Here is a 13,768-nt window from a genome sequence, read left to right as displayed (position 1 = left end):
GGAATTAGTCACAGTTTACAAAATGCTACACTTCACTTGTTTCTTTTTATCTGCGTATCAGAATTAACCATGAATACTGCTATGACAATTATTTTTAAGCGGCAAAAGAAGATACAGTCAAAACGCAACAGATAATATACTGTAGACAAAATTACATTTGTTAAAAAAAGACGTCATTATTATCTCTGTCATCTAGCTAAACAAAGTTGTAGAAAACGATTCTCTTGAAAAAGAACTACAACAACACAAATTGCATCAACACAAATTTACATTTAATTCATATGGTTTTAAATTGAACCATTTCCTCTTAACTAGCATAAACTAATAAAAATAAGACTGATTTGGATGACATCGTTCATAAAATATATTATTTTTATGAGTGCAGCATACTGATAAATTTAAATGATCTTTGGAAGCATTCAATGATAATTAGTAAATAGTTCCCTCTACAGATAATTCAATTCAATTTTAAATAAATCACACAATGAATGATAAAATGACAGTTTTCAATTTTCACTTCTTTTTAATTAAAAGTGTAATTCTTCACAGATGTGTGGTTTGTTGATGTACAATTTGTCTCCCTCATTTTGTTAAATCTGACATAGTGCTCCAGCAATCCACTGAATAGCTACATTAAATCTGTTAATACTGTGCTCTTCAACCCTCAAAATTATTTCCAGAAGGCAAGCTCACTTTGAGAGCCCATCAAACAAGATTTAAGGTACACATTTTATCACATTCTCCCTACCGCAGTCATTCATTGAAAGAGGGAAAAAAGCCTTTTTTTCTGCTTCGTTAAAAAATGAAAAGCCAAAAACATAAAGCCAGAGTTGCACTGTTGTAAACAGAAAAGCTGTTTTAAAATTTAAAGAACAATGCTTAATTCCAAGTATTTTGGATCGTATTAGCTGCCAAACTTCAATTTCAAATAAAATTCAAAAGAATACCAAGGACCATAGGATAGGAGAGCCCATGCATACTGTTTTCATCATTCCATGTGCTACGTATGTACTGAAGCATATCCTTTTTGGAGAAACAGCATATTAAAGCGTTTTCGTCTATGAAATACATACTGCTCCACAAAGCCAATGAAACAGAACATATTCACATTGCTCTCATTAGAAGCAGAAGAATTGAACAAAACAAAATGTGATTCTTCATTCTCTCAATTTTGCTGAAACTTAGTTTATACAGAAGAGGAAAATTTAAAGAAACCCCAGGGAGTAAGAAATTTCACAGAAAACGATGCCTTAGTTCTTGTGTTTAAACTACAGCGCATCAAGGTTGATCGGTTTTAAAAGCTTTAATGAACAAATGGATAAAAAGCAAATTCTTAAATAAGAAGTATTGTGAGGGGGGAAAGATTGCAAAGATAATCTGAGATGCTGAGCCCTCATCTCCTCTTCTTTCAGTAACATATTCCAGAGACAAACAGCACCATGTTAACAAAATAACACACTTCTGTATTTAGTCAACAACTCACCTCGCTAATCACTCAGAATGGGCATTGGGGTTTCCTCTCCTCTGTCTCTTTCTAATAAACAGCAGAGCTGGGCAGTATCAATTAGCCTTCTGTGTCTTTCACCGAGCACAGTTTTCAGCTCTGAAAGGCCTCGGCCGCACACATACGGAATGCACTGGGGCTTCAGCAAACACACAGCAACAAGAGCAGTGCTTGCATGGCAGCTTATCAAGAAAAGCTTAATTCACTCAAATGAAGGTCTTATTTAAACAAATACAGTAAGTAAACAATCCAAATCAGGCAACTCATTATCAGTTAATTAGATAAACAGGCTTATTGTGTGAAATAATGGAAGCAGCAGATTGAGGCCCCTGATGCTTACAGACTACAAAAAACGGAGAGCTTTCTTTTCTTCTGGCTCTTATTTGCTTTTATTTGCAGCTCAGGCTTTATGCTCCATTCTTTTCCGAGATTTACAGTGCTATTAATACATTTCACCTGCTTTATACGTTTTAAAATGTACATGCTAAAATGTTAGAATCCTGACAGGGGAGGCTTTTTTCAGTGTTGTGAGTTAGAAAAAGAACTTCTTCTACTGCAATTATGAATATGATATAATATATATATTCAGGTTCATATAATATACATATGAATATTATATCTACTATCATAGTCAGGGCATTATATCGCTCTGTTTAAAGATAGTGAAATAAAAAAAAAACAGGGCAAAACAGCAACCGTGCATAAAACAAAAAATGACCTGAATTTTTTTATATTAATGCAAGTTACCGTGTCATGCATTATTTTAAGAAAAAAATGACTTATTTGGGAATGTGTATCTGTGAATTTCTAATGCATTCCATTCTGTAGCAGATGCCATTAAATGTCAACTGTTTAACTGTGTTGGCTTTGTTTATTCTGCCCACTTGAAAAGGGTGTCCTGTGGGGACCAGTATGTTTTTGCTTGCTGCAAAACCTACTGAATTTAAACTTATTAAGCACAAGGGTTTCCTGCAAACCAGCAAACTCTGTCAAATATTTCCAGGTTCATCTATCTTTGTAGAATAAATGCCATACACCTGTTATGTGTGCTTTCCTTTTCATTGTTTAAAAAAAACAAGGTGCAACTTGGTCATTGTATTTAGATCGCCTCCGTTGAGTACAGTATGTCAAGCTAATGTCTGAAAGACTCTTCCAGGAGGTCAATTATCAAAAAAGAAAAATCAACATTGTACGAAGATATTGATGTTTAAGTCCAAAAAATTACTTCTGAATCTCCATTATCCCCATTTTTTTTCTGTGTAAACAAGTGTTAAAAGTGTTGAGTCAAAGCATCCAGAACACACCAGAAGTGATTAAATGAAAAGTCTCGGTAGCTATTTCAAGCTAAGTAAATGCATGCCGTCTCCCCGAAGCTACCGCTTCCTGCACAACAGAAAAGTAAAAGTTCTAAAATACTATAGATTAATAACATGTTACCAGAATAATAATTTTCTCTATTAGGTTTGGTATAATTCAAATTCATACTTTCAAACATCATAAATATTAATTGCAAGTCTCTGCAACATCCACACATTTAATGAGCGACATTATATGTAATAAATAAAAAAAATGTCTCATTGCTGTCAGCTCTCTGTTTTAATTTTTTTTTGCAATTGTCATGCTACTCCGTGCTACACATTTCCACTTAGATCCAGAATAACTTAGTGGCTGTTTGTAAAGATTTATCAAGTAATGGAGCACAGTGAAAACACAATTTCAGAAGACCAGATATAAATAGATTTCAATGGCTCAGAAAGGGAAAAAAGCAATATATAAACATGAAAAATATATACTGCGCTGTTATGAAAGCTTAATCGCCATGATAACTTTTTTCCTTATTCCAAAAAAGCAACTTGCAATTTTTGATTGAAGTGCATTACACCCTTTTTTATTTTTCTTATATTTTAAAATGTAAATAATAAAAATATAACATCAATCTGGAATATTTTAAGCAGCTAGCTAACAAAGATGTTAGCATTTCTAGCGTATTTATACAGTAAATGTGAAAATTTAATTTCTGCTGAAAACTGAAACATTTGTACATTTCTTCTTTTGATTTTCTGGGTTTTTTTCCTGAAAAAACGCTGCATGCCAGCATTAAAACGTCAACCCTCTACTAGTAAATAAAGGCCAACACCAAAACTTTCAAATGGAGCCCAACAGGAAACCCTCAAAAATGAAAAGCTTGTGTTACAAAATGAGAAAAAAAAATACTGACAGACCGGTCATAGTCCTAGAATGTAAAATGCAGAAAAAAACAACAACATATACTTACAATTCTTATTATAGCTGGATCCCCTTATTTTCCCTTTTGTTTTTTGCAAAGTTCTGTAGGTCTTTCCAGTTCAAAGCAGGACCATTTGCTCAGTGAAAGTCTTTGCGTTTGGTAGGCTCAGATGCGTACTAGGGACACGAGAAGGGAGCAATTTTTTTCCCCCCCATTTTAAGTGTTAAAAACCATAGCCAAAGTGCGGTATCTCTGGAGGCTGAAGCTTAGCAGGAACGAGAGCTGTCCGATTACTGCTGCGGGCTGCGACTCGCGAGTGTCTGAGGACGAAGGGGGGAAGAGAGAGAGAGAGAGAAAAGCAGCAATCTGAAACAGCAAGAACTGCTCCGTGGTGTTTCACAGGAAGACTTTAGGCTGGAAGAGGCACTGGGGAGTTAGCTCTGAGCACCAGGCAGCGCTACATCAGTCCTCCGTATGTCATTCACTCACAGCTTTAAGCAATATAGCCCTTTCCAGATTGTATCAATGATCCTAAGACAATGAAAGAGCAGATCCTTTATCCATTGCGCTTGTTTGTAGAATCCTGTGGTTCTGCTCATGCACCCTAAGGGCTTAATACCCCCCCTACCACCACCACCACCACCACCACGTCTCCCTGTTTTTGTTTTTCTAGTGGAAACCACAGCTTTTCTCTCGTGTTGGCCTTACTGGTTTCAGTCTGACAAAGGACCTCAGCACTGAGATCTAAGTTGTGCTCTCAGATAAATGCATTATGTAAATCAGCGAGTCCCGGCAACCAGCGCAGACGGCTGGGTCTCAGAAGCTTAGTGGAAGCGCTCCATCAACAAGTAGCTGCTACTGCTGTCTGTAAGGTAATGACTATGCTCTGGTTTCTGTAGGTCTCATTTCCTTAAAAAACAATTTTTAATTGCTTCTGAAAAATAGCCTTCTTTTACACTGGCGAGAATTTAAAACTGCGAAACACAGAAACTTTTTGTGGGTCCCGAGTCTTTTGCAACAACGCAGGAGGAATACTGTTATGCTAAGCTTATTTTTAAAATTATTTTTATCAAGGAAGATTGGCACGAGGAAGCGGTATAGTCTCGAGCAAGTATCATTGTATTTGGATTTTCCTTTTCCTGAGGGGTTTGCTGTTTTTTGATACAAATGTAAAATCAATAGCAGACAAGGACAAAACTAGAAAATTCGCAACAAAGAACCTAAAAGAAAATTTTGCAGTACAATAAAACCTGGCTTGAAAAAACATCAACAATAATAACAGGTTGCATTTAATTTATTCCTACAACATGAAAGGCTAAACATAAAGAGCATGATGGTCCTAAAATGCCTGGATTTTATGAGGCTTCTGCCTTACCTTTTAGACAATTTATATACTGTACGTTGATGGATTCTAATAGCTCAACAGAGGTAACACAGTCTTGACAGGTATCCAGTTGCTCCAATGTGTAAATTTCAATGTGACACTCCTTTTCTCTGCAGTAGTTAAGTGGAAATTTTAGAATAGAAGAATCTATTGCCAGAGCTACAAGGAAGCTTCAAGTTCCCTGCACACCTTGGATTTCATTTTGCTTGTGTGCAGCTAAGGAACCGTGGTATACTCACTCGCCATATATGGGAGACCGGTTCAACATAAGTAAACCTCTACTGAGCTTGTCTGAGAAGCTGACATAAATAGAGCAAGCTGCACTTTTCCTAAACTGAGTGCACAGTGATACAGAGGAAACTACAGTGTGAATATTCATGTTTCTGGCTTGCACAGCCTGTACCTACAGGTGAACTAGCTGTTTCACATTTCCAATCCTACAAATATTAAATTTCGAAGAGGCTCCTTGATAACTCAATAGACTAATAAATGCTCTGGGAATCTCAAGTAACTATTTGTAATGGCTAAAGGGCACAGAAGTCTATTGAGGTACTGCATTTACTCTCTTTCATTGGACAGCTGCATAAAATTAACTTTCTATGTAATTCTGCAACTTAGTTATTTTAAAATTGGACAGTATAAATACAGAGAATTGTTTATGTGCTCTCTACTAAATTATCATATGTTTTTGTCCAGTTATCTGAATTTTGTTAAATATTGTTATCAAAATTCAAATATTAAAACAAGAGGAGCAAGATTAAAACAAGTTGTGTGTTCCTGCCCTAACGTTATATTATATTAAGGGAAAATAAATAGTTCCTCCGATAGTACAAATCACAAATGGGCCGAGATCTACTAGATTATGTTTCTGTCTACTTCAAATCTCATTCACACATTGAACTGGTAAAAATATACAAACAGCTAATATGTCCAAATCTATTCTTTATATCAAAGGTAGAAGACTTTGTCTCCTCAAAGAATGAGAAAGAAAAATATACAAACAGAATATACTTTATTCCCTTTTAAAGCTACTCCCAGTCCACATTTACCTTACCCTTGGTCAGAGAAAAATTAAATATGTAATGTAGTCATTATAGCTAGCTAATCTGGGCTTAACAAAGCCAGCTGCAAGGGCTCAGGAAGCCTGACATCTGTGCTAAAACATTATTGGCCAAAAACTATATCAAGCTGGAAATCTGAGAAGTGGACAAGATTAAAATTGAAGCCATTCTTTATGAAGCATAACCATGAGGGGACTTTGTGCCTTCAATGAATGAATTTAGAAGTGCTTGTTAGAGCCTAAACATTAAGGTGTGCTTATGTAATACTCTAAATAGTTTAGGAAATGCCTGTATAGAAAAGCTGAAATGGTTTAATCAAACATATCAGGAATCAAACAGAAATGAGAAATTTGACTTATGTTAAACCTATTAACACAACAATGCCTTTATTTTACAGTAATTCTGACAAGCAGCAGTACTGCTGTTATCCACATGGCTAATTAAAATTTGCTGGAATCCACTCAGAGGAAAGCAGCAAAAATTCTGTGAGCAGTACTTTCTGCAGCGTCTGATCACTGATCACGTCTGCAACAAGGACGTCATTGCTGCCCTAAGAATCTAATGGCACTCACCGGTCAACACAGCAAGCTTTCAATTAGCGTTTTGTCAAACAAATGTAGCATACATTTTCAGAATGTGAGTTCAGAGAAAAATCCTCTCTCTGTAATGTTTTAATGTGAGCATTCTACAAGTTTGTTTTAAAAGGGCTACTACAACATTTACACAATGTCACACTTTTTGGGGATCGGGTTGCTTTTCTCCCATTAGGTCTGTGACTACTGCTCTCCAAACCTACCCCAGAGATGGGAAATCTGAACTCCGGGCCTTACCCTAATGAAACCAACACCTTTTATATATTTATCTAGACACTTAACCAGCAAAGTGTTTTTCTATTAACTATGAGGAAAATAAAGTTTGAAACCTCACAACTTTCTCTGGTCCCCTGACACTGCTGAGACCCAGGGGTTACTGACTGGTATTTTGTCAAGTGACCGTGTGGCTGGTATTAAATATCTGGCACTCCAAGTTAGCTTTGTGTCCCCTCCTTTGCAGTAGTCATGTGCTGCTTCTCTTACCAAATCACTGGTCTCCAAGAGAGGCCCCTCACACAACATAATAAGCACTTTCAGAGGACTGTCTCACCGGAACAAGTCTTGCCTTTTAAAGCCACAATGCCCCTGAATTCATTCATACTTTGGTTCACAGAGAAAAAAAAAAGTTTTTTGAAAAATGTATTTTCATTTCAGGCAGTACTGTGTAGTGCGACAATTCAGTTACACAAATACAATAACAAAGCAACAACTTAAAAGTGATTTATAAATCTGGATTTCCTTCCTTTTAGACCAGACGAAGTGTCCTCTGGTCTGTGGCACCCCGGACGAAAAATATTCTACCCTCAACCCAGAACCTGCTTTTTATGCAGAGTCACAACAGCCATTTCCTGGAGGAGAGGCACCACCAGGCTCTGGAACCCTGGAGATTTATTTTCTCCCTTTGGGAATGGCTGCTTTTCTCTTTTCCATGTCCAATGGTTTACTGTACCTGCTCATGAAACATCTGTTGTACATATTTTTGCAAAGCACTCTGTGGCACTTTGTTGTGAAGGGCGCTATAACAAACAAAGATTGATTGATTGATGTCTATAACAAACCGTAAAATGCACGTAAGAATACCATATGATTTCCCCACGGTTCCAAAATCCCAACGTGCATACTTTACATTTTCCTGCATCTGCTATGCCATTTTTGCAAATAGTACCAGCTGCTCAACCAGATAAGAATTCAGGCTGTACGAGACATTTTGAATAATTTTACAAAAGTTGCACCAACTATGCGGATAATATGATGTGCATTAGGAGATTATTTTCAATTCTTGTGCAAATTGTGGAAGCCAAACTGAATTATAAGAGTTCCACATTTAAAGGTAGCCTATGTTTAGTATCCCAATTTCAAGTTCTCTGAAACAACTTCATAAAATGAAAATTGTCTTACAGACAAAAATAGAAAAACAGCTACTATCTTATATATGCAACGACAAATATTTTCACTCAACAGTATTAACTAAAATACTGCCTAAAACAATCTTGGATTAGAAGACATTTAAAACTTGGATGAAAATCTGAAATGGCAGCAGTTGGAATGTTCTAATTTAAAATAAGTTTATTTTGCTTTAAATGGTAATTACACAAATTTCAAAGTATTTCAGTTACTTTGCAGACTGATTTGCTTTTCTGTCATTAGCGTAAGCTCAGGATGTTTCTGAGAATAGATTTATTTTATCAACTGTACAAATATTAAAAAAACACTGTATTTTAAATAAAAACTGACTTTAAATCCTAGTTTAGTTGATTTGAACTAATTTAAGTGCTTTGTTTTCTGGGACAACCATTTTCGACAACCAGCAGGTTTGTTATTAATTTCATCACTTAATTATCTTATTAGAATTGCTATGCCATTCATACCCTGTGTGTTTTGATGGGAGCTACTGTATCTTTAAAATGACTGTCGTAACCCCTAGGCTGTAGCTCAAGATTAGCACATACTGTCTCTTTCAGTCAGGAAGTACAGACTACTGTACTGTAGCACCTTGCCATGGTGGGTTAAGTCAGACAACCTTTATGACTCTTATTTAAATAACTACTACAGTCTCAGTAAAAGCGCAGATAAAAAGTAAGATGCAATTCACAAAACACTATTTTTATTTTGCTCTAATGTAACCATCTTTGTTGATGACAAGGTATCACCACAATAAGGCTCCTGACAGTGCAGATGGAATGTTTCAAAGGCTCTTAAATTAGTAGGAACACTCTGTGCTTTGATGTGGTGAAAGAAAGTTACAGTGAATCCAGACTAGTAAAACAAACAAAATAATTTTTGTCTCTCATGCAAGTAAATAATGTTGAACATAATTGTACTGAATGCATCTCTTCATCACTCTAAGAAACCTAGACTACCAAAATGAAATGGACAGAGCCATTTCAAAGTTTACGTTCAATAAACATCACAGATTATCCAAGGTTTAATGGCATGCTGTATGTGCACATATAAGACAAACAATAATCATTCTCATTTCAATCTGTCCAATTTGTATACGGTATACAGTATATTCTTGTACGCTTTTTACAGTACACAATATAGGAGTACAGTTTTTTCCAAAAATTGCTTCCCAGCTAACTGATGGGGCAACGTCAACGCCTGTAGTGCTGTAAATGTTGTGGTAGTGCTAGTTTGTAGACTCCAGAGGATGCTATCATGGTTTACAACCTTGTCAGTCAAGAGCTGACCAACACAACACTGCTGAAATGTTCACTTGCCATCTGGGGATTTTATAATGTTCTGACATCTTAGTAATGTGCATGAAGCATCCCTAAATATTCTTCTAAAAGACAAAATGCAAATATCTGAAGATTTTATTATGTGGCTACACACCATCTCATAGAGTCAATCTGCTCCCTTCCTACAGTGGTGTAAAAAAACTTGCCAAAAACCTATAACCTTCCACCAACATTTGGATATGTTGTTACAATTTTTTGTGTTATGTGGGTCCTTAGTTATTGGTTTTTCAAAAAAACTGGTTCTTGCCCTTCAACACATTAGTATATTTTTTTAGCCACAACCTTAACCTTCCGTTTCTTTTGGAGTGAGGCTCATTTTTAACATTTGTATATATTTAAGCACTGAATTCCCAAGTGTGATCAAGTAAGAACAAGCAACACAAAAAGAAAAGAGGATACTGAAAAAAATACAATATACAATAATGTCATTAAAAAACAATTCACAGACAAATGAATGTACAGTAAAAATAGTAACATCATGTATTATAAACCTCTGATTTTACGAAAGTAAAGAAGTGCTTTTATGAAAGTAAAAAGCACATTGACAAAAACTACAGCATCGGAAATGATCAAAATGGCAAAAACTTGTTTAGCCAGTTTTAGAAATGATATTGTAGCACAAACTCCAGGTCTAGTCAGGTACTGCTTGGCTTGGCATGATACAGTGCCTCACATTCGGACTGTTTCTGGTGTTCACCCTAGTGCGCCTAGAACCAGCAACAGTTTTTTGTGTGTTTAAGACATACAGTATACTGTATGTTTCTCCCCAGCCTGAGACATGTTGTTGATCTCTTCCTTGGTAAACACCCAAGTGAAATATTAGTGAAATCTCATATTTGGCCTTACTAATACCTTTTTACATACAGTATATTTGCAAATTATAATTTTCTTTGTGTCTCATTTTCAGAGTGAAGTTCTGATGTTCTTTTTCAATCATTTTAAAAACTGTGTCCATTCTCATCTTCATCTTAGACTTTGACATGGAGCAAATCCCTGCTTAAAGCAGAGTATTTTTAAACTACTTTTATGCATTGTCAAGCAATATCAAATCTATCTTTTCCCATTCTGTTCCACTGAAGCCTCCTTCCTAGTCTGCTTTCCAGAGTTTTGTACAATTTCACAATATACTGTACCATATGACCATATTACAATCAGTTTCCCTACTTGTTCTTTCACTGGTTTTGAAGACTGTTTGAAAAGACTAGATAGATAGATACAGAGATATCCTCCGGTATTGCCTCTGACAAACTGATTAAGACAGCATTTGTTGGTCTAGTCTGCTATTTAAGTTTGAGATGCTGATGTCCCTATTGTTTTGTTTCCCCAGTGGAAAATAAAAAATCTATCATGATAACTGCTGCTTCCTTTGCACACAATTTGTATTTCTTCCTATAAAGACTACATTATAATTGATACATGTACTGTAAGTGGTGGTTTGATTCATACTCCTAATACTATGACAATTCAATGCTTTTGTTCCAAATCTGATCCATATACAGTAGTTTTTGAGACCCACTGATGTTGATTGACATGCACATCTTTTAACAGGATCTTCAATGTTTTAATTGTATCCACTCTGATACCTTCATTTAGACATCTGTTTTACTAACAAAAACCATGATTCTGGTGGCCACCAAAAAGATTAACGCCAATGGCATATAATGTACAAACAACACAGAGCATAAAGCACTAATTCTATGGTCAAGACCAGGTAGAAAGACAGTCCTAGCAAGTGTCAAAGACACTGTGACCTAAGCAAACTGCAGCTATATTTATTTCAATTGGTTTTCTGCCTGTGACAAAAATTAATATACTGATACTTGCACATTTAGTTGAAACTGTATCCCATAACAGATTTTCACGTATGAATAAAAATATATTTTATACAGCGTGTAATGCATTTTGTTGCTTGAATGTATAAATAGAATCAATCCATTTTAATTTTTAATACAAACCAAAATAACCACATAATAACACACCGCAGAGGGACACAAACTCATTTTTTATTAGCTTTTTATCTTTGAACTCTTTAACTTTAATGGTGAAATCTGAAGAATTTACATTAAAGCCAAAGGTAGCTTTGAAAATAACCAGTGTCTGTTGTCATGAGCTTACTTCTATTGCAGTTTTTTTTTACACAACTTTATTTACATGCAATATCAATATAAAGTTACAGTATACTGTAATTCATACTAATATACTGTCAACACTGAAAGAATAATGTAGAAAGAGATGTTGCATTTTCCTGATACCCCAGTGATCGTTTTTAAGTGTTTTGTAATGATAAACATTGAGTGAACCAGATATTTCGAAACAAGGGTATTGACACTTCTTATTAAGATTGATAATAACAGTTAATAATGAATTTCATTATCATACTTTCTGTAGCACAGTGCTACTGCTGAAAATATCAGTACCGCTCTCAATTTTTAGTTTTGGTTAGCAACACACATAAAGAACTTCATGTCGGTTTTGGACAAGAAAAATAATTTCTTATGCACTGCTACAGTGTCAAGTTTTTCTTAGAAATTTTCTCCTTCATTGGGTTTTAACTATTACTAAAAATCAATTCTGTATATAGCACTGAGAATTTCCATTGATCTGTTATATCATTAATAATAAATGTAAACTGCATTCACTGTTACAAGAGTTTTTTGTATACCCCTTTTTTCTTATCATGATTAAATGGATTTTGGTCCATTTTTAAACCTATTTTTTGTTCAAAAATGAATATACTGTATAAAGATACCTTATACAGTACATCCCATAAAAAAAGATTCAGTTCAATATAAATCTGCACATGACTTTCTTCAAGTTGCAGCTGTTTTTTTAGGTTTAATCATTCTTTTACAGGTTTCTGCAAAGTGTGGCCACGTGGTGAAAAACAACAACACTAAACACTGAAGGCTGGGCTGTCTGAGGCTATAAACGCAGTGTTTTCACACGAGTGGAGTGACACATCTGTGGAAACAGTCATCTGAGCTCTTGGAGAAGTGTTTTTTTTCCTTGACCAAACCATTTCCAAGCCGCCTGTCTAATTCATAAGGTGTGAGCAGTTTGCCACGGTTTGGCAACAAACATATGAAAATGTCTTGATGATTGTGGTAATTCAATTTCAATCTACCTCTCTTTGCTCATTTTCTATGTTCATTTAAACAGTAAAACAGTTAATGCAAATCTCAAACATAAACCTCAAACATTTTTAACCAGCTTTGTGTTTACAGTGTATTTAGAGTTTAGTATTATATTATTATATTTAGTACTATATAGTAATATTGTATTATATTATTATATTTAATAATAAGTGTTTTTAGAGAGTTTTTGTTCATGAACTGCATAAAACTGAAGAGTTAAGGGTGGGCAATGCTGGTAACTGAAAAATAAAAATATTTTGTAAAAATATGTACAGAATGTACAGTATATAGCATATATGTATATATGTACTGTATGTATATAGCATTTTATGTTGTGCTGGAATGTCAGCATCAGAAGACGCTATAAAACTGAAAAATCCATAAAAATGTGATGCATTATAATAAGTATTAAAGTAAGGTTAAAAGATAAAAAATATTGTATTGAAAAACAAAACTAATTAGAAAAGCCAGGAAGTCTACAAAGCAATATGTTTTACTGGCAGGCGATCGCCAGATTTCGGTGTAATCATGTACTGTAGGCTCGATTTAGATCCTTAACTGCTAAAACTGCTAAACCTCCAAGGTTAATGTAACAAGAATCACGAGAAAAAAAGATGGAACCAAGAGTCTCCACCTCAAGTCACTCACATGAACACAACTTTTTTTCTAGTGGACGCCCTTGAAAATCAGAAAGCATTTTAAGTTTAAATATACCAAAATCCCCCCCCCCAAAAAAAAACCCCCAAAAACCTCATAACTTTGGCCGTCAACAAGAGGCTGCTGTGATCACTCGACCTCAGTCCGTGAAACGTTCACAGAAACATTTGTCTAAAAAACCCAACTGTCCCAGAGACTTACATTCAGGCTCTCTGCTTCCAGAGATTTAGCATTCCCTTCCTCACAGCTGCTTGTCCAGTTGGGAACAGGTCAGCCCAATGTGGCCAGACTTCTGCTTGACAGCACACAGCGGGGATTCACTTCAGATGAGGAAGAGGTGACTGACAGTCCTCCTGTAAGGGAGACGTTGTCAGTGTTAGCTTTAGTGTCAGAGGGGATAGAAATGAGAAAACAGGTAAGGGAGCCAGGAGAGCGCTGCTTCTAACGTAATTAGGTCTTCAGACGTT

General features: G+C 35.5%; 1 protein-coding gene across 4 annotated transcripts in view; it reads right to left on the bottom strand.

Annotated features, from left to right (window-relative positions):
• The window catches only part of eya1 (EYA transcriptional coactivator and phosphatase 1), a 64,565-nt gene extending 51,017 nt beyond the window's left edge, over nt 1–13,548 (bottom strand). For 2 of the 4 annotated variants that reach the window (XM_088919358.1, XM_088919359.1), the window contains exon 1: nt 3,780–4,122. The gene's annotated coding sequence lies outside the window, so the exon portion shown is untranslated. Of the gene's footprint in view, nt 1–3,779; nt 4,123–5,106; nt 5,276–13,502 lie in introns of those variants that run through there. The other 2 variants (XM_088919356.1, XM_088919357.1) reach the window with 2 other exon arrangements.
• Between the last annotated feature and the right edge of the window lie 220 nt (nt 13,549–13,768).

The sequence above is a fragment of the Atractosteus spatula genome, chromosome 6 (assembly GCF_055471065.1).
Source record: "Atractosteus spatula isolate fAtrSpa1 chromosome 6, fAtrSpa1.hap1, whole genome shotgun sequence".
Taxonomy (NCBI): domain Eukaryota; kingdom Metazoa; phylum Chordata; class Actinopteri; order Semionotiformes; family Lepisosteidae; genus Atractosteus; species Atractosteus spatula.
This window is presented reverse-complemented; position numbering and strand designations above follow the sequence as displayed.